The sequence below is a fragment of the Vulpes lagopus genome, chromosome 1 (assembly GCF_018345385.1).
Source record: "Vulpes lagopus strain Blue_001 chromosome 1, ASM1834538v1, whole genome shotgun sequence".
NCBI classification, from domain to species: Eukaryota; Metazoa; Chordata; class Mammalia; order Carnivora; family Canidae; genus Vulpes; species Vulpes lagopus.
In genome coordinates, this window is record NC_054824.1 from 174,938,775 (window position 1) to 174,960,373 (window position 21,599).

At 34.9% G+C, this 21,599-nt stretch overlaps 1 protein-coding gene across 8 annotated transcripts in view; it reads right to left on the minus strand.

Moving 5' to 3' along the window:
- The window catches only part of RPS6KC1 (ribosomal protein S6 kinase C1), a 180,399-nt gene that overhangs the window by 90,134 nt on the left and 68,666 nt on the right, over positions 1-21,599 (minus strand). For 2 of the 8 annotated variants that reach the window (XM_041757130.1, XM_041757114.1), the window contains exon 1: positions 17,057-17,111. The exons of 5 other annotated variants lie outside the window; for them this stretch is intronic. The gene's annotated coding sequence lies outside the window, so the exon portion shown is untranslated. Of the gene's footprint in view, positions 1-12,540; positions 12,823-17,056; positions 17,112-21,599 lie in introns of those variants that run through there. One more of the 8 variants, XM_041757122.1, reaches the window with a different exon arrangement.

Genomic DNA, 21,599 nt, shown 5'->3' on the forward strand with positions numbered 1-21,599 from the left:
GTCACAAGCTGGGCCACTGACAGAGCCCCACCCTCTTGGCCACAGTGGGAGAAGGGAGGAATTGGCCCAACACAAACTGGGCCAATCAGTCCCTCTCGGCTATTGATGCTGGAAATCAGAGGACTTGGTACTGCCAGCAGCCTTAGTTTCTGCCAATGCGAAAAGAACCAATCAGAAAGAAGGAATTTAACAGAGAGAAGCAGTTATGAGAGACAAAAAAAAAAAAAAGGAATCCTGGTGTGACTGGGGTCCCAGATTTCAGCTGAAGCTACATTCCTGCCATTCTTTGCCTACTGTAGTTCAAATGTGGATTTTTTCACATACAAACCAAAGATTCCTGACTGAATAGAGCATTCAAAGAAAAACAGCAACCAAATTGGGATTGCAATTTTGCTAAAAAAAAAAAAAAAAACCTTTCATATCTTTTACTTTACTGTTCTCTCTCTTCTCTCCTTCATGAGTAGTTAAAAAATATAACTAGTCTTGGGGGTGGGGAGAATCTCTATCACTTCTTAACCACAGAACAGTCTACATTTATTAACTCTCCAACTCCTCAAACTTCAATTCAAATTCAAATATCAATGATTCCTGCCCTTAAGACTTACTGAGTGTCTAAACCCAAGTTTTTATTTTCATATATCTGTGAAAGGTACCTAATTGAAACATGTTGTGAAGCTAATATGTGCGCATAAATAAGAAACATTCACTATTTCTACTCATTACTCGACCTTTAGTTTTGAAGTTACTGTTCATAGAACTGCTACTTCCATCATTATGAGAGCTTCTCATTTCAGGTTCTACCTTTCATGCCCTAATTTAAATCCCTCATTTAAAATTTCTGATTCAGCCTAGGCTAAGCTGTTAAAAAAAAAAAAAAAAAAAAAAAACTTAATTTAGTTTTTTAACTCAGTGTGATTACAAGCTTTCAGACAACTTCAGAATTTGCTTTATTCAAAAAAATCAGTTTGTCTTCCCAAATAATTTGAGATTCAAAACTGCCAAGCCTATAGAGCACCTAATTCAAGCTAGAGGTAAAACCACAGTTTGTAATCAAATCATTGTTTTTTTAAACTTTTGGTATCTCTGCTGCTTTCTAGGCAGTCTCCATAGTAACAGAGAAACAAGAACCGGAAGCCAGCAGTTGAAATGGACTCCTGCTGCTGACAGTGGTTCTGCTTCCATGGAAACAACAATGAAGTGATGGAATACTGGAAGGCTTTTTAAACATAACCTTAAATATACATACTATGACTCGTTCCCTACCAGCCCCTTAAAAGTAGGTCACAACCACTGCTGATCAATAGTAGCGGCCAAGGATGAAAATCACCTCTTGCAGGTTTCTACTGCTGGACACTTACTGAGGTTTGTGAAGTACTAGGAAGAAAAGATTAATTATGGATTTCCAGAATAATTTTAACTGATCAAATTACTGATAAATGACTTTAAACAGGTATTAACTGATTAAAATCAGCTGTAACCTTAATTTCTTAATCTTCATGTTAAGACACATACACAAAGCCCATAATAATTATTTTTCAAGGAAAACTAGGTTATCTGGAATTTAACTTTTAATCCCATATTGGGTCATGTAGCCATTATTTCTTCAGTATTATATCCAGGTAGACACTTAATAAATGCTTTTAAATATGGATACATATTTTACATTCCATCTAAAGATAAACCAGTATCTTCACTAAGTTTCTCTCCATTTCTGTTAATAATTTGGATACAGTAAGACTTTCCACTGGGCATTCGAAAGAAAAAATCTACTCCCATTATTTACTAACCTTTATGTCAAAAAGTCCACTGTACCAGAAAAAAATGTCTTATGTATGTCTTTACCTTATCAATTGCTGATCAAGAGAGAGGATGGATATAAGATGATTACAGAGTATAACCTGTGAAAGAATTGGGTATAGCTGAATAGAAATGAGGAGAAAGTCCAAAGTTGTCCCTGAAATTTTTAGAAACACTGCACTGCCTATCCTGCATGTCTCAGAGCACCAACTCTGACTTAATTTACTAAGTTTATAGAAGGCACAGTCTATAGATGATGGAATCGCAGAATTCTAATTTATTCAAGAAGCCATCACCATTTGGGCATTCCTTCATTATATTAAATCCTATTCAAAAGAGATATAGTATCTTCCTTATACAACTAAGGAACTTAAGGCTCAGAGATGTGGAATGTCTTCCGCAGTTGAAAAGTAATATATGAGACTAAACTGAAACCAGGTCTTATGCTATCCCACGCTTCAGGTGACTGAATTTGAAGTGAATCATGCTGTTACTGAGTGGAACAAAAAAAATACAGAGCATGGGACAAGTACGAGTGAGTATGGGAACAAAGACGAAGAGAAAATAAGCATAAGAGTTAAGCCAGGAGCCTATCAGACAACATAGTAGAATACAATTGGACAGAAATAGACTAAAGATGACAGACAAGGACACAGGACAATTAGAGTGACAAAGAGGTATAAATTTCACACTGTGTTAAAGAGAATGGGCCTTTTTGAGAAAAAGTGGTCTCTCAAAACATCCTGGTTATCCAAGGATTCTTTGGAAAACCTGGGCCTTTTCTCATTTACCCATAAAAAAACCAAAAAGGCATTTTTATTCACAGAACTAGTGAATATCAGTTTCAAAACTAGAATAAAAAGCAGTTTTTCCAATTCTGTTATTCTACCCTCACTTACCAAGAAGAATATAGCTAATGCCTCATCATTGGTTCAACAAAAGAAAAGCAATGCTGAAGGAAAAACTAGCCATGTTAAACTACTTGAAAGACAGTATATCTACATCTGTATTTTATAAAAAATTTTAAGGAGTTTTTAAGAGTATTTTGGCCATACCTGATTTTTGCCACAGGCACAGAATTCAATCCCCACATAAGACTCTACTTAGGCACATCTTATATTCTTATCTCTATTTCTCTACTCCAACAAACGCTCTCGAATAGCCCCTATGCCACTGTATTCTTGGCTAAATATGCTGGTTTTTAACACAGACTTATCACATTAGAAAGAACATTCACATCAACCTGAGTTTGAAGGAATGAGTTTTTATTGGTGCTTTTTTTTTTTTTAACAACTTTAGTAACATAAAAAAAAATATGCCTGTTTGAGATGGCCTTGGTGGTTACAGTTGCTTTTTTTTCTTAGTGCTGATTTATTATAGTTAATGGGTTTTTTGTTCTTTTCAGGTATAGCCTACCATTTCTGACTTATGCTAAGTGTTCTGACAACAAAAGGCAACCTTGAGAAAAACAGTAATTTATGGTTCTACGTGTCTACCACAACTGGAGCCATCAGCCTCTCGGTATAGAACAAAACCTGGTCAGTCAGGGAATCTGCTTCCCATTTGCATTTAACCAACCCCATATTAATGTCTTTTCAAAACCAAGTGTTATGTGACCCCTAGAAGTTCAAAGAGTCATCAAAGAATAGTAAAAGCAAAAGTCATAATAATATCTCCAGGCATTGCCTTGGTTATGACTGCCTTCAATGCTGTTTAGCAGTTTTTCTATCAGTTAATGAATGAAAACTAACACATCATTAAATCAGTCTTTAAATGCCTACAGACAGTCTTATCTTAGATTCAACTATTTTTTTCCTGCTTTCTAACCCATTTTTTGTTTTGCAATTTTAAAAGGTAGTACCCAAAACATTAATTATTCAATCCCTTCATAACAACATTGCCTGGCCAGTCTCTTTGTGACAATAAACTCTTGTCCAGATAGATGGATAGATACCTAGGTAATCAATCCCCAAAGTGTCCCTTATATTGTAATCAATGGCTTCTAAAAGACTAAGATAAAAAGTTTTAAAAGAACTAGAGATATATTGAAGGAAAAGGAATGAAGAATTAAAAATTAGGAGCTAAATTTTTGCCTTCTGAGATGGAATAAAAATAAGGGAAAATATGAAAATAAAAGTTCTAAGTTCTTAGGTTATGTGAACAAAGCTTTTGTTCATTTCTTTTACTGTTAGAGACATCTTAAGAAGTAGAAAATCCATAGAAGACTCTCAAGTCCAACAACTGTTTTTCTTGATGTCATGATATTCGATCACATATTTTCCTTTGAGATGATGTAAAGTGATCAACAGAATTACTGATTATAAGCAGTTAACTCTTCTGAATGCTAGAGGTTTCACAGCCTCCTCTAGTGCATTCTCACCTTAAAAAATTAAACTTAGTGTATATCAGAATTAGAAGAGACTCCATTCCATCTCCAAATTTATTTAACATGATATTAAATATATCCATTTAAGCAATTCAAAGAATGTGTCAAGCAATACACCCACAATACATCACATTTGATGCCCATTTCAGGATAACAAGAAAATCCTCCCCAGGAAGTAAGTAAGCCACCATAGTGAAAAAGTTCTCCATAACCACATATTCCTGTTCCTCCTATCATTTTCAGAAGTAAAGATGCCTTATAGTTACTGAGCATCTAGTATGTTCCCGACACAGTTACCTCAATGTTTACAGTCATTTCGGTGTTGTCACAGAACATCACATACAGAAGACTCAATAAAATTTTGTTAAATAAATGAATGGAAAACCAAATGAATGATTTTGTACCAATACTACATGGTCTGATAACAATACCTTCATGCCTAGAGACACTCTAATTACCTCTTTCTATAACTTAGTACCTTTGTTGAATTTAAACAGTTAAAATAAATGCATTTCAGAAAATGTCTGCGATTACTGTCTTTATCTTGTGTGTAAGTGAAATCATAAGAAAGGAATATGGAGGAACACAGCATAGAAGTGGTATAGTTGGACTAAAAGGACAATCTACATTTTTATTTAGTTTTATGAAAAATTGCCATGACAGCATCAACGAGGAAACACAAGCACAGATATTCTACATAATTGTAAACCACTGTGTAAAACAGAATGAAGTCTATGAACTTTTTATTGCTTGACAATTAAAATTTTGGAAAATCTGTTTCTTTACAGCTTGTAAGAGTACAATATGCCTGTACAACAATCTGGTTTTTCCAATGAAACACACTTTGAGACCACTAATGGCAACACAGTAAGCTTCTGAGAAAAAGCAGACTTACGTTTTCAATATTTTCTAAAAGAGAAGAGATAAACTGAACTTCTGTGTAATATACACAAAACTCAATGTTTAATTACTAAGATTGACTTAAGCTGTAAGTTATATAAAACTATGCAACTCACGTAATTATGAAATAATGATTGACTCCACAAGTGCCTAATACCTGCTAGTATTGAAACAGCAGTTTTCGATTTAGGGTTTTTAGTTTTGTTTGGTTCACTTGAAAATACTCATAGATATCCATATTTCTTTTGAGCAGAATTAAGGTTTTTTTTCAGTAATCAAAGGAACAAAATCAACCCTCTCATTTTAATGTTTTTAAACTGTGTTGCTAAAGATATAAAAATGCGGGGATACTGATGACCGAGACCATCTAGTAAAAAACCCTTCGAGAATCCTCATCTCTCTCTCTGCGTTTGCAATAGAGCAGCTGTGCCTCACACAGATTCACATGAATGAAAATATTTAGACGAGAAACCACCCACTTAGTTTATTTTCCATACGACTTTCCTGTAATTATTTTGTAAACTGTTCACACAACAATACATAAAAACATCTGCAAAAACAGGTAATTAATGTGTCAAGCCAAACTAATGCATTTTTTATGGTGTCCATGCTTCGTCAACTGTAATTATAACTCTTTTTTAAGCAAATGATGATGTGTTTGTTGCAATGTGCAAGTGGTTATTTTAGATGCTCTGTTTACTGTTCATACAATCTGAATATAAAACTCCACAGCTACTTTACCCTACATCAATGTTTTACCTAGCTTTTTTTTTTTTTTGTAGAAGCAGGAAAGCGGTTCTCTTTTCCAAGCTATAATTTCCAGTAAACATGTTTGTCATTAAAACACAAAACTCTTAACATAAAAGTTGACACAAAGTAACCAACAATTCAAGAAAATCTGACAGAAAACAATTCACCCAGACTTTCTTCCTGCAGTTGTAAACCTATGAGAAATACAGCACTTTATGCCCATCAGCTGCAGGATTCCAAGCCTCCTGAACATCAGAAGTTTAAAAGACTCATTATTGGTTTTTAATGTATAATATCTATTCCGTTTATTTTTTTAAGATTTTTTTTTAAATGTTTATTTATTTATGATAGTCATACAGAGAGAGAGAGGGGCAGAGACACAGGCAGAGGGAGAAGCAGGCTCCATGCACCGGGAGCCCGACGTGGGATTCGATTCCGGGTCTCCAGGATCGCGCCCTGGGCCAAAGGCAGGCGCCAAACCGCTGCGCCACCCAGGGATCCCAGATTTTATTTATTTATTCATGAGAGACAGAGAAAGAGGGAGGCAGAGACACAGGCAGAGGGAAAAGCAGGCTCCATGCAGGAAGCCCAACGTGGGACTCGATCCCGGGTCTCCCAAGATCACGCCCTGGGCTGAAGGTGGCACTAAACCATTGAGCAACCCAGGCTGCCCATATCTATTCCATTTAGACCCACCAGACACATATATCTTTGACATGAGACCAACAAATGAAGAAGCAAATCCTGATCAAAATATGATTTCATATTAATACACTTTGGTTCTAACTATAAAAAAGATCATCATTACTATTACTATTATGCACTAATACTGCACACCAATAATCATCCTCAAATGGACAGTCCTGAAGGCCAAAGGTTTCTGGTCTCCAGAGCTAATAAAATCTAAAATCAAGGAAGCAGCACAAGCCTTTAATTTTTTTTAAGGTTCTTTCTCTTTCTAAAAAAAGGCAATTTTTAAAACGTCTATGATGATTACATATAGCACAGATAAACTCTGAAAATAAGAACTCTTAGTAAACAAGGCTTTCTGTTTATTTTCACAACCACAGTTTTTAGAAATAGTGTAGAATTAACCCTTCTGCGTCCAAGCTTATAGAACCCTTTTTTTGATACAAATATTTCTAAACTGATCTACTTTGTTCTTCCCTTAAAAATTAGCTACTGTGACATGCTAAAAGTGCCTATCTATCCCCCCACCTTGTTCCCAATAAGAACATAAGGAAGTATTACAGCAAATCAAATAACAATTTTCTAGCGGCCAAGCTTTAATTTTAGATCAAATGCTTATTTTGCAGAATTTGGGATTGGGTCTAATCAAAACAGAATAAAGCTCCTGTTCAAAGGATGCTGGAATAGGAAAGTCATGACTCAGACAAGGTAAGGGAATAGGACAGAAGCTTATTTATTAAAGCTAGAAACCAAACTCAGGGTCAAACAAGCAATAAGTCTCAATGCTGAGTTCCACTACTTATATTGATTACTACAAATAAAATAATTGTAATAATAAATACAATTAACGCGGGTGCCTGGGTGGTTCAGTCAGTGGAACGTCTGACTCTTGGGTTTCACAGCTAGGGTCATGATCTTGCAGTCACAGAATCAAGCCCCAAGCCAGGTTCTGCCCTTAGCAGAGTCCGCTTTGGATTCTCTCTCCCTCCTCCTCTCCCTTGCTTGCTCCTCCTCCCACACACGCTTTCTCTCTCTAAAACAAATAAATAAATGAAACCTTTTTAAAAAACACAAGCCATTTCAAATGGTTGAATTCTACACATCGTCAAACCTTTGGGACAAATATACTGATGTCTGTGCAGAGTATTGATATACTAGATAGAAGTCATTTTAAACCTATTTGGTATTTTCAAGAGCTACTTTCTTGCATCTTGGCTGTTTACTACACATTCTTTGGAATTCAACTCATTACCTCCTACTAAAGCCTTCCCTGTAAGCCTTCTCCTTCTCCCTGGTCAAATGTCCATTTATAGAATCATTCTCATTCAAAATATTTATAGAGAATTTCCTATGTAACAGGCACTGTGCTAGAAAATACAATGAATGAGAAAATGACTTGCCTTCAAGGATATTACAAATAAATAAAAATATATTCACTTGACAAATAATTGCACAAATAATTATTTCATTGTAAATATGGTAAGTACTTGAAACAAAACAGTGTGCAATGACAACGAAGTTCAGGAAGTCTACTCTGATGTGAATAGAGGTGAGGAAAGCTTCCTTTGAGGAACTATCATTGATCCTGAGACTTGATGAATGATGAGGAAATATCAATTGAAAAAGTACATTATAAAGCACTCACACAGACTCTAGCTTATGTGAAAGTTTGAACATGGGAAAGGACATGCTGCCGTCAAGAGGTTAAAAAAAGGCAACTGTGACTAAAAAAGAATAAGTTAATAAGGCTGGTTCAGTATGAGCCTGGAGAGAAAGACAGAAGCCAAATCATTCATAGCCTGAGCGATCACACTATCTTTGGATTGTATCCTCAAAGTAATGAGTTTAATGCATGAAAGTGACATGATGAGAATCCATTTTCAAAAGATCAGTTAGGCTATTGATAAAGACAGAATGGTTTAGAATCAAGGAAGGAAGATAAGGGCAGCCCGGGTGGCTCAGTGGTTTAGCGCTGCCTTCAGCCCAGGGTGGGATCCTGGAGACCCAGGATCGAGTCCCACGTCGGGTTCCCTTCATGGAACCTGCTTCTCCCTTTGCCTGTGTCTCTGCCTCTCTCTCTCTCTCTCTGTATTTGTCATGAATCAATAAATAAAATCTTTTTAAAAAAGTAAAAAAGGAAGGAAGATAATGAATCATCAAATACATTTTAACAATAAAAACACAGAAACTAAAAAAAACAAATAGAGATTCTGGAATTAAAAATTACTCAACTGCACACTGAGTTAACAGAAAAAAAGAATCAGCGAATTTAAAGATCGAGCAATATACATTATCCACTCTGAATAAAATTAAACAATAAAAAAGGGAGGGAGGACCAGACTAAGACACCTGTAAATACCATCAAACACCCCAACATATACATAATGCAGTCCACAAAATAGAAAAGAGGGAAAAAAGGGACAGAACATGGCAAAAAAAAAAAAAAAAATTTGATGAACATTGATCTACATATCCAAGAAGATCATCAAATGCAAAGAATACAACAAACACCAAGAAGGATAAACTCGAAGAGATCTACACCTAAACACATAATAACCAAACTATCAAAAGCCAAAACAATCTTAAAATGAAAAGATAACCTCATTTCTTCTCTAAACTGATTTAAAGGATAAGTCCAATTAAACAATAATTATACGTGTAGAGCTTACATAAATATGTAACACATACAATAATACTAGCAAAAAGATGGGTAGGAAGGGAAGAGAGCTATACTGAAGTAAAGTTTTCTATATATTACTAGAATTATGGTAATTTTACTCTAAAGTACAATATTTTAAGTTAAAGTGGTTATTACTATAATCTTCAGAAAAGCCACTATGGAAAATAAAAAAACCCAAAGTGACATAGTCTACCAAAAGAGAGAAAGACAAAGAGACAGAGAGAGAATAAATGATACACTAGGAAAAAAAAAAAAAGGTACTTATCAAAGAAGGCAATAAAAAACAAAAAAGATAAGAGTCATAGAGAAAAACAGCAAAACGCCAAACATAAATCCAACCACATTATTAAATATATTAAATGTATATGGATTAAACATGCCAATCAAAATGCAGAGATTATAAAGCTAGATTTTTTTTTTAAATGATCCAACTGTATATTGTGTCTACAAAAGACACACTTTGATTCGGAGAAACAAACACATGGAAAGTAAACAGCCGGGATCCCTGGGTGGCGCAGCAGTTTGGCGCCTGCCTTTGGCCCAGGGCGTGATCCTGGAGACCCGGGATCGAATCCCACATCGGGCTCCCAGTGCATGGAGCCTGCTTCTCCCTCTGCCTGTGTCTCTGCCTCTCTCTCTCTCTCTCTCTGACTATCATAAATAAATAAAAATTAAAAAAAAAAAAAAAGAAAGTAAACAGCCTTACTAATACCCAACAAAATAGATGTTAAGAAAAATGTTACTAGAGACAAAAAGACACTTGTAATATTAAAAATTTAATTAATCAAAAAGATATAACTGTTATAAATACGCATGCATCTAATAAGAGTCCTAAAACAGATTAAGCAAAAATAGACAGAAATAAAAGAAGAATTTCAAGCTGAATAAAACTGTAAACAACATAATTACAATTTCTGAGATGTAGCAAAAGCAGTACTCAGAAGGACTTTATAGTTTTAAAGACCTACGTTGAAAAGACCTCAAATCAGTAACCTAGTCTTCCACCCCTCAAGATGAAGCAAATCTAAACGAAGAGCAAATCACACGAAAAAAGAGGAGAGGAAGCAGAAACCGATTAAATAGAAAATTGAAAAAGAGAAAACAAATAAAACAAAAGTTAGTTCTTTGAAAAGATCAAATTAATATTTAATTAGGCCAACCAAAAAAATTAAGATACCACAATCTAAATAATGAACATATCATATCCATCACTCTCAATTAACAATTCTTTTTTAAGTAGGCTCCATATCCAATGTGGGGCTTGAACTCACAACCCCAAGATCAAGAGTCACATGCTCTACCAACTCAGTCCACCAGGCACCCTACAGTTAATAATTCTTTATTTTCCCTTCATTTTTGAAATAGATTTCCACTAGGTACAGAATTCATTTGACTTTTTTTTCTATATGTGTTAAAGGTATTAACAGTCTTCTTGTTTGCATTGTTTCTGACAAGAAATCTGACATCATTCTCATCTTTGTTCTTCTGTGTCTGCCTCCTTTTAATTTAAAGATTTTCTCTTTAACACTTTAAAGGAAATGTGATTTGAGCAATGTGATTAGAATGTGCCTGGGTATAGGTTTTCATGTTTCTTATGCCTGAGGTTTGTTGAGTTTCTTGGACTTGTAGAATATTTGCATCAAATTTGGAAAGCTTTCAGGCATTAATCATTCAAATAATAGTCCCTCTTCCCTTCATTGTACAGGGGCTCTAATTACACAGAAACAATTTTTTTCATACCTTACTGATGTTATATTAATTTTGCTTTATTTTTTCATATCTGTTTCACATGGATAGTATCTATTGCCATGTCCTCCACTCCATTACTCCTTTCTTCTGTAATATCTAATTTGCCACTATTTTTCATTTCCCATATTGTAGCTTTCATCTTTAGAAGTTCAGTTTGGGTCTTTAGTAAATCTTCCATTGCTCTACTTAACTCTACATATGAATATATTTCTATTAAGTTTTAAAGTCCTTATCATTTTATTCTAACATCTGTGTCAATTCTGGGTAGTTCTGAATGACTGATTTTTTTCCTCACTACAGGTCATATGTTTCCTGTTTCTTTGAATAAATGGTAATTTTTTTATTAGATGCCAGCCATTGTGGGTTTACCCTTATTAGGTGGTAGATATCTCCTTATGCTTTCAAATATTATTGAGCTTTGTTTTGGAATACAGCTATGCTTCTTGAAAGTAGCTTGATCTTTTGGTTCTTTTTTGTGAGATTTGTTAGGGCAGGTCTGGAGCAAAATATTATGCCATACTAATGGGGTATGACTCTTGAATATTCTACCCAGTGCTCCACGAAAGAGGTTTGCAAGACTACTTGTTAGGAATAGACATTATTCCCAGTCCTGTGTGAGCACCCTAACCCTTTCAGTGGATCCTTCTCTTGCCTTGGATAGTTTCTCCACAGCCATCACTAATCAGTACTCTGCTAAGTATTCTAGGGGATATTCTGCACATCTCTGTATAGCTATCTCCTCTCTAGATAAAATACTAGACACTAAGCGATGGTCCTGCAAACTCTGTGAACTCTGCTTTAGTCTTGCTGGATTCAGCCCCATCTCCTCAACTCGAAGGTTTTGCCACAATTTGTCTGTCATCCTTCTTCCTAAGCTACAACCTGAAGACTCAAGATGGTAAGCTGAGCAATCTTAAGACTCATCATATCCGTTTTGTCTCTCTCAAAAGCCACTGTCCTTCACTGTCTAAGGTCCAGTGTCTTGAAAACCACAGATACCCATACTTTGTCTGGTTTTTTAGTTTCTTCAGGAAGTAGGGTGAATACAGTCCCCCTACCCACCCTCCCCTCTGTTAAGCATCTGTTTGTTAGCTATATAATAGAGTCTGGTTTGGGAATTGTCTTTTTTTTCCCTTTGTTCATTTTTCTTAAATTCCACATATGAGTAAGTGAAAGTCCTAGTTTTAATGTGGCTACTGGAAATTTTTTAAATTATATATGTGTGTCACATTATATTTCTATGACACAGTGTTATTTTACATAGCCACTGAAATTATATAATGTTGAAATCCCCTAAGAAAGTAGGGTAAGGAGACTAAGAAGGTTGACAACCAAGTCTCAATAAACTTCAACATTTAAAGGTCAAATGGGAAAGAGGGAGCTGGCAAAGTAGACTTAAAAAGGTTAACCTAAGAATTAGAAAACGAAGAAAAGCATGGTGTCATTTGAAGTCAATTTAGGAAAGCAGAGGTTGTATAAAATAGACACTGATGATTATATATACATAAGTTAACAAAAGAACATTAAGGATAAGAAGTATTATTGAGATTCCAGTTAAGATTAATAACAATGAATTCATTTTAGTTACCAATCTGTCCAGAAGGTGTGGTTTCTTCCAATAGCACTCAGCTGCCCAGTTTTCCATCTCTATAAACCAGAAATCATGGAAAATGGATACTACAAAACAAACGGATAAATTAATCCAGGACTAGGGTTTGGCCGGGTAAATGTGATAAAAGATCAGAAGGAGGGTTAAGGTGCCTGCCAAAAGACTTTTTTGAAATGACATATCATGAAAACTAAGATAGAGAAATGGAAGAGTTGAGAGATGCTAAAGAGAAAAATGGAGGAAAGTACAAAATAATGGCACTTTTTAAATTGTTTACCACTCTTTCTCCCCTCGATAACTTGTAAGCTGCTCATTGATTTTACTGAGCATAATAGTCATCCATTAAAGTTTAGTTAAATAGAACAAAATTGATCTTTCTAGATCCACAGTACGAATTCTATAGTCTATCTCATATGTTACTGATCACTTCATTTAAAGGGATTATTACATGTACTGATGTCACATCTATGCCTCTTATTATTTATTCCTTCTAATCCTGCTTCTAGTTGTTTGGGCAAAGACAGGCCTTTCATTAATAGTACAAGTCAGGGCATTACCCCTATTCCAGCAAATACTACACCGATCAACTACAACAAAAAATTCAATTTGGAGGGTATTTTTTCTAATCACTACTTTTATCTGCCCTGGTTACTCAACGTCTTTGTTCTTTATTGACCTAGAGTATACTTTTCTTTTGTAGGAGAATGAGTTATCATTGATCTAGACTCAATCAAAATATGATTTGACTATATTTGTGAGGTTTTCATACACAGCCAATAAAATTGGTATGTTTTCATTAATCAGGGAATAATTTAATAACATCTCATACAGATCAAAAATCAATTTAATCATAAGTAGTTATGACTATTCAGTAATATAGACTGACTACTCTGTAATGATTGGTTAACTACGCAAAAGACAGAGACTATCAGAAAGTAGGATAATGACCTACAAACAAAAGATCACCATGTAATAGAAAGTATCGTGAAATCTTCAATTAATTTTTTGACTGTAGCGAGCATTCCCATTTCAAGGCACTATTTAAAATGATTAAACAGGAAGGGTGGCTTGGCCATAAATAAACCATCAACAAATTTCAAAACACTGAAATCATTCAAAGTTCTTTGAACACCATGGAATTGAACTATAAATCTGTAACAAAAAGATAACTAGAAAAATCTCAACTGCTGAGAGATTAATTAGTATACTTATGATACTTAGAAATATATTACATAGGAGTAATTCCCAGGTACAGCAGACAGACTAATGGACCCCTAAAAATGGCCATGTCCTAACCCAGGAACCTGTAAATAAATTATTTAACTTGGCTAAAGTGACTTTACAAATGATTAAGGTTAAGAACCTTCAGATAGGGCAATTACCCTGGATTGTAAGGGTAGGCCCAACCAAATCACAAAGGTCCTTAAAATCAGATAACCTTTCCTTGCTGAGAATCAGAGTGAGATGTAACTAGGAAAGAAAGGTCAAAGGGATATAACTCTGCTGACTTAGAAGATGGAGGTAGGGATGCAGGCAGCCTCTAGAAGCTGGAAAAGGCAATGAAACAGATTCTCCCCCTAAAGTCTCTGGAAAGGAATATAGTCCTGCCCATACCTTGATTTATAGCTGAGATTCACAGCAGATTTCTAATCCACAAAATAATAATTTGTGTTGTAAATTTATGGTAATTTGTTAGAGCAGCCATAGAAAACTAATGAGACAAAATAAATATTTTGAACTGGTAACAGTGAAGATCTGATGTATCTAAACCTATGGAATGTAGCTAAAGCAGTACTTAGTGGGAAATTTATAAACTTAAACATATATAGAAAAAATGGCCGAATTCAAAGATGTAAGCTCCTAACTCAAAAAGTAAACACCAGACCTAAAGTTAAGTAGGAGAGAAAGAAACAGAAATACATAAAATAGAAAACAATGTATAAATATTATAACATTAATAAAACTGGTAAATCCTTAATATGACTGATAATGAAAATATAATACCAACATCAGGAAAGATCCAACAGATACCAAAAAGATAAAAAGATACTATAATTCCACAATCAATAAATTTGAGGGTTTCATGCTAAAAGCCAAGGCAACAAAAGCAAAAATAAATGAGACATCAAAATTAAAAGCTTCTGCAGAGCAAAGGAAACCATCAACAAAATGAAAAGGCAACATACCAAATGGGAGAAAATACCTACAAACTATAAAAGGGATTAATATCCAAAATATCTAAGGTATTCATCCAACTCTCTAACAAAAAATTTAAAAATGGGCAGAATCAGGGGATTCTTGGGTTGCTCAGTGGTTTAGCGCCTGCCTTCAGCCCAGGAAATGATCCTGGAGACCCGGGATCGAGTCCCACATCAGGCTCCCTGCATGGAGCCTGCTTCTGCCTCTGCCTGTGTCTCTGCCCCCACCCCACCCCCGTCTCTCATGAATAAATAAATAAATAATCTAATAAATAAATGAATGAATGAATGAATGAATAAATAAATAAATAAATAATAAAAATAAAAATGGTCAGAATCTATATAAAGGTTATCCCAAAGGTATACCAATGGCCAATAGATACGTCAAAAGGTGCTCCATACCACTAATCATCAGAAAAATGCAAATCAAAAACCACAACGAGAAATCACCTCACACCTGTTAGAGTGACTGTTATCAAAGAGATAACAGGAGTTTGGAAGGATGTGAAGAACAAGAAACCCTTGTGCATTGTTGGTGGGAATATAAGTTGGTGCTGCTACTACAGAAAACAATATGGAGGCTCTTCAAAAAATTAAAAATAGAACTACTACATGTTCCAGCAATTCCGGGTATTTACCCAAAGAAAACAAAAACACTTAAAAAGATATCTGCAACCCCAGTTCACTGTAGCATTATTTACAACAGCAAAAACAGAAACAACCAAAGTGTCCATCAATGGATGAATGAAGAAAATGTGGTATACACATACACACACAGGAATATTATTCAGCCATAAAAAGAACGGAATCCTGCCACTTACAACAATATGGATGAACCTTAAAGGCATTATGCTAAGTGAAATAGTTACACAGAAAAAGTAAATACCGTGTGATCTCACTTACATGTAGAATCTCCTTTTTAAAAAAAGCTCAGAGCCACAGAAAACAGACTCACAGTTGCCAGATGAGAGAAGGGGTTCAAAAAATACAAAGTTCTTCCAGTTATAAACTAAATAAATCCCAGAGGTATAATGTACAACATATTGTCAATATTGTCAATAGTTAATAATACTGTATTGTATATTTGAAAGTTGTGTAGAGAATATATCTTAAAAGTTCTCATCACAAAAGAAAAAAAATTGCAATGGTTTGGGGATGGATGTTAGCAAGACTTATTACTATGATCATTTTGCAATATATACATATATCAAATCATTATGCTATACACCTAAAACATAATGTTATACGTCAATTATATCTCAAGAAGAATAATAAAGCAAAAGGGCAGAGAAAAAAAACTAACTTGACCATTTGTATGAAACATATTCTTTGAAAAATACAACTTACCAATTAGTTGATAAAAGAAGAAATATATACAATTTTAACAGTTGGATATCTATTAAAGAAATTAAATCCAGTATTAAAATCCTTTCCCTAAAATTGCTCTTAAATTTGTTAAGTATGATATTTACACTGTGGATATGTAAAAGAATGACCTTATTTTCTGGAAATGTCTTTTACATACAGGTCAAAGCCATGATGTCTATAATTTACTTTTGATTCAGTAAATATATCTTAATACATATATAGATTTATGAATATATTTGTATATATAGATAAGACAATAAACATGAAAAATAAAAACACACAAAAATCTTGAATAAATAATAGCAACAAACCCCAGTGATATATAAAAAAAGACACACTGCAACTGAGTAGGTTTATTTCAGGAATGCAAAAGTTACTGAAAATTTTAAATAATAGTAAGTGTAGCATCTCAAGTCTGGAAGATAATGAAAACCACCCAATTTCAAATCTCCCCACATAATCTCTCAAAACAAAAAACAAAACAAATTAAAAACTTGAGGGATAAATAAAACCACATATGACCCACACCTTCAGCATTCCTAAGAAAAGAATACCATGACTTTTAGATTATCTGTAAATAGAGAAATAAACCAAATTACAACAGAGCTCCAAAGGCCCCACTATTGCAGGCGCATGAATGTAGAAACCAGAGGAGAGAGAGATTAACAGATCCCTTAAAAAAGTAGACAAGGGTACACAGGACTTAAAGAACAGTAGAAAAACAAAATGAAACATAAACACCCCCAGAAAGAAAAAGTTCAATTAAATGCCAAAATATGAAACATAAACTGGGACTTGGCAGTTTGAAAACACAGGCTATAAATATAAAGACAGACTTGAAAGTGAGTGGAACCAAAAGTGAGAGCCTTAGTAAAGCTTTTCTTCTGGGAAAGAAACAGACCCTAAAGAAAAGGGTATGATGGGGGCACCTGGGTAGCTCAGTCGGTTAAGCGTCTGCCTTAGGCTCAGGTCATGATCCCAGGATCCGTCTCTGCTCTGCAAGGAGCCTGCTTCTCCTTCTCCCTCTGTCTGCTGCTCCCCCGCTTGTGCTCTTTCTCTCTGTGTCAAATAAATAAATAAATAAAATCTTGAAAGAAGAAAGAAAGAAAGAGAGGGAGGGATAATGTAACAGTAAAGGGGTGTAGAGAATAATGGAAAGGAGAAGACAAAGATAAGGGGCCTATAAAAACAAAAGAGAAACACCAATCACTCCCCCATCCTCACTGATAAAAGAAACTACACAGAAGAGGGGTGGACGTACAGAAGAGGACATAAACTGGAACAGTACCCTCACAAGAGGTAAGAATAGAAAAAGGCAGATCTCATGCAATCAGCGTTCTTTAGAGATCAAGATAGCAATCACTTCTGGGGAGGTAGTAATTGGAAAGGAACATATGGATGCCTCAAGAGTACTGATCAAGTTCTACTTGTTAATCCAGGTACCAGTAGCATAAGTGTGCTCCATGGGTGAAAATATATCAAGCTTTATACTTACAATATGTACTTTTCTGTAAATTCAATTCAATTAAAAGTTAAAAAAAATAGATATGATGCTTGTTCCCTAGAAAATCTAAGAAACATGTATGAGAAAACATATAAACAAACATTTTTTAACAGGGAAGGGGGAGAAAGCATATTAAGGGTCAGTGTGGGGTCAGGAAGGGTTAAGTAGAGGGTAACATTTTCATTTTATTTTGTTTCTGCCTAATAATCCTTTCTCATTTTGGTCCACTCCCCTCATATTCTACAGCTATGCTGTTTAGTTTGTATGGTTCATGAGGGATAGTTCTGCCCACCTTTGAAGGGAGGAGTCAATAACCTATACCTAATTAGGTTATTCCCTAGCTAGAAAAAGGAGGTAAAGGCATGTGACCCATGCTTGTACAGGAGCTAGAGGGAAAACACACTCTTCCTCTAGAACTCAGAGGGAAAAAAACCTCTGTAAACTTACAGCTGCCCAGGGATGGGATGAGGGGGTTATCTTTCACACCACCCAGAGATCAAAGTAAGCGGGAGAAAGGGGACTAAAAGGATAGGCCATGTATAAAGATGAGCAAACAAGCATAGAAACCCTGTGACAGTTCTTCAACACCTGAATCTAGCCAGATGTGACCACTCATTTATGTGGGCTACAACACTTTCTACGTGAGCTTCTTTGAGTTAGTTTTGTTTGCCAATAACTGAAAGAGTCCAGTATAACACAAAATTTGATAGGACTGATCTGAGTACAGGATAATTTAAAAAGCAACTGTCTCTCCATTTGTGAACATCACAACCAGAGAATCTAAAGTCTTCTCTTAGTTTCATTCTGGCTGTAAGAACAGAATACCATGGAACTTATAAACAAAAATGCACCTCTCACAGGTCTAGAGGCTCAAAGGCCAAGAGCAAGATTCCAACAGATCTGCTATCTGGTGCTGGCTTCCTTGTCCATTGATGGCTACCGTCTCACTATGCCTTCTCACTATGCCTTCTCACGTGGTGAAAGGAGCAAAGCAGCTTTCTGAGGTCTCTAATGAGCACTAATCCCACTCATGAGGGCAGAACCCTCAGGCCTAATCATCTCTCAAAGGCCCCACCTCCAAATACCATCACTCTGGGGATTAGGTTTCAATATGAATTTTGGGAAGACACATTCAGTCTATGGCACCTTTACCCTGAACCTATGAAATAGTTTCTTCTAAGAACACTGCATTAGTACCTGGTTTTTCCTGTTACAGACACTTCCTAGATAATTAAAGGAAATACACACACACACACACACACACACAGGGTAATGATGGGGACAGGAAAACAGAATAGGCAACATAAAAACGACTTTCAAATCTCTATTTTTAAAATCTGAGTTTTACTGTTTTAAAATGCTTTCTTCTAGCCAGTTTCAAAACAGTTAAGATCTAAAAATTCCTCAACTAAAGCAATTTATTGAATCATAACTTATTTATTCAATTTATTGAATTATAGAGAAGAGCACATGTTTTATTTTAAAACAGAAAAGAAAAAAAACAGAAAAGGTAGTGGAAAGCTTTCATTAAAAAGAATTCTATGTTTGTTTAGTACTGCTCTCTGAAAAGTAAAATTGCGATTTACAGATTAAAATGGACAAGCAGGTTCATACTTCAACGAGCAGCCCATATTTTCCAACTATATTACAATGATGAACCAAATATACAAGAGATATTAAGAGCACAATCAGGTTTAAATATAAGGTAAAAAATCTCTGTGGCATGTGGGATTTACTCCAGCAATGCAAAGGTAAAGAAAATCAATGTAATATACCACACATTAATAGAACGAAGGGCAGGGGTATGGGGGGAGACACATGATCATCTCAACTGAAGGAGAAAAAGCATTTGACAGAATCTAGCACTCTTTCATAATAAAACCATCCAGAAAGCTAGGAATAGAAGGGAATTTCTTCAACATGATACAGGGTACATATGAAAAACTAATAACTAACATCATACTCAAAGGAGGGGTGCCTGGGTGGTTCAGTTGGTTAAGCATCGGACCCTTGGTTTCAGCCCAGGTCATGATCCCAGGGTCATGGTGGAGCTCCATGCTCAGAGGGGAATCAGATTCTCTCTCTCTCCCCCTCGACCCCTCCCCCACTTTCTCTCTCTTTCTCAAATAAATCTTTTTTAAAAAAATATATCATACTCAATAATAAAAGATGGAAAGGTTTCCCCCTGAAATCCAGAACAAGCCAAGGATGACTCGCTCCTTTGCAGGGATGAATAAATAACCTATACCTAATTAGGTTATTCCCTAGCTAGAAAAATGAGGTGAAGGCATGTGATTCATGCTTTTACTGGAGCTATTAAACATTTCACTGGAAGTCCTAACCAGAGCATTAGGCAAGAAGAAGAGATTTTTTAAAAAGGCATCCAAATTGAAAAGGAACAAGCAAAACTGCATCTATTCACAGAGAACATAATCTTATAGAAATCCCAAAGAATCTACCAAAAAACTACTACAGCTAATAAATGAATTCAGCAAGCTGCCACATACAAGATAAAAATACAAAATCAGTTGTGTTTATAATGCCAGGAATGAACAATCCAAAAAGAAAATTAATGAAACAATTCTAATTACAATAACATCAAAAGAATAAATACCTAGGAATAGATTTAACCAAGAAAGTGAAGAGCATACACTGAAAATTACAAAACATTACAAAACATTGCTGAAAGAAATTAAAGATCTAAATAAATGGAAAGACATCCAGTGTGTTCATGGATTAGAATATACTTTTAAGATGGTAATACTCTCCATATTTATTTACAAATCTAATGAAATCCCTATCAAAATTCAGACAGCCTTTTTTGCAGAAACAGAAAACCTGATTTTCTAAAAGAAAAAATTAAAAAGTAAATAAAATCCACCATAGCTCATTTTTTTTAAATGGTGATTTTCAATTTATATAGAGTTGTAAGGGGACCCAAACAATCAAAATAATATTGAAAAAGAACAAAGTTCCCACAGAAGATCATAAATCAAATCAGCTAAGAGCCAATGCATTAGAAGACAGTATGATTATACCACCACTGCCTATTAAAATTACAGCTTTCAGTGTTGTTAGCTTTATACTATACCATACTTTGAAGTTAAGTGGACAACCCCTAAAAGTAAGTGGACTAGACAATACTTTCATAGTATCTTCAGAGTTATCCCATTGGTCAAAAATATCCCCAAGAACAATCATAGAAAACTTACATATCAACAGCATCCAGGAATACTTTTCAATGTGAGATTTATAATATATGCAGAAAATTTAAAAAGAAACAGAAAAGAGATCTTATTTTGAAGGGTCATCATTCAATTCTATATTTAAAAACCATTTTATAGTCACTATCACAACACTCAGTACATACCTATTGAAACTTCAATTGGATGAATAGATGGCTGAATAAGCAAATAATCAAATGGAAGGAAAAAGAATGAATTTCAAAATAAAGTTTATAAATATTTGATACTCTCTGAAGACTTGTTTCTTCTCCATTTTAAAAAGCTACTATAATTAGAAAAGAAATGTTTAAGAAGTAACATGGCACAGTGGAAACAAGATAAGATTTGAACTCAGAAAGACCCAGATTTAAAACTGAAACTCTTAGTGGCTTTTATTAATGGAGCAAATTGCTTGCTTTATACAAGTCTTAGTTTTCTCCACCTATTAAATGGGGATTACAGTATCTACCTTACAAACAAATAAGCCAGCAATTTTGGCACCTAGAACAAACCAAACAAAACCAGTTCTCAAATCAACTCTGTAATTCATAATGTAGCCCACAGATGGGTGCTACTAACAATGCTCGCCATCTGGTAGCTTCCTGTTTTAAATAATTATTCTTGCTAACTAGGTGCCAAGCTTCTAGAATCATTACATTAAATTTTTGCACCCTCTAAATTTTGGTGTCCTTAGACAAAGCCCAGTATGACCAGTCATAGTTCAGCTTATAGGCTTGTTCTGAG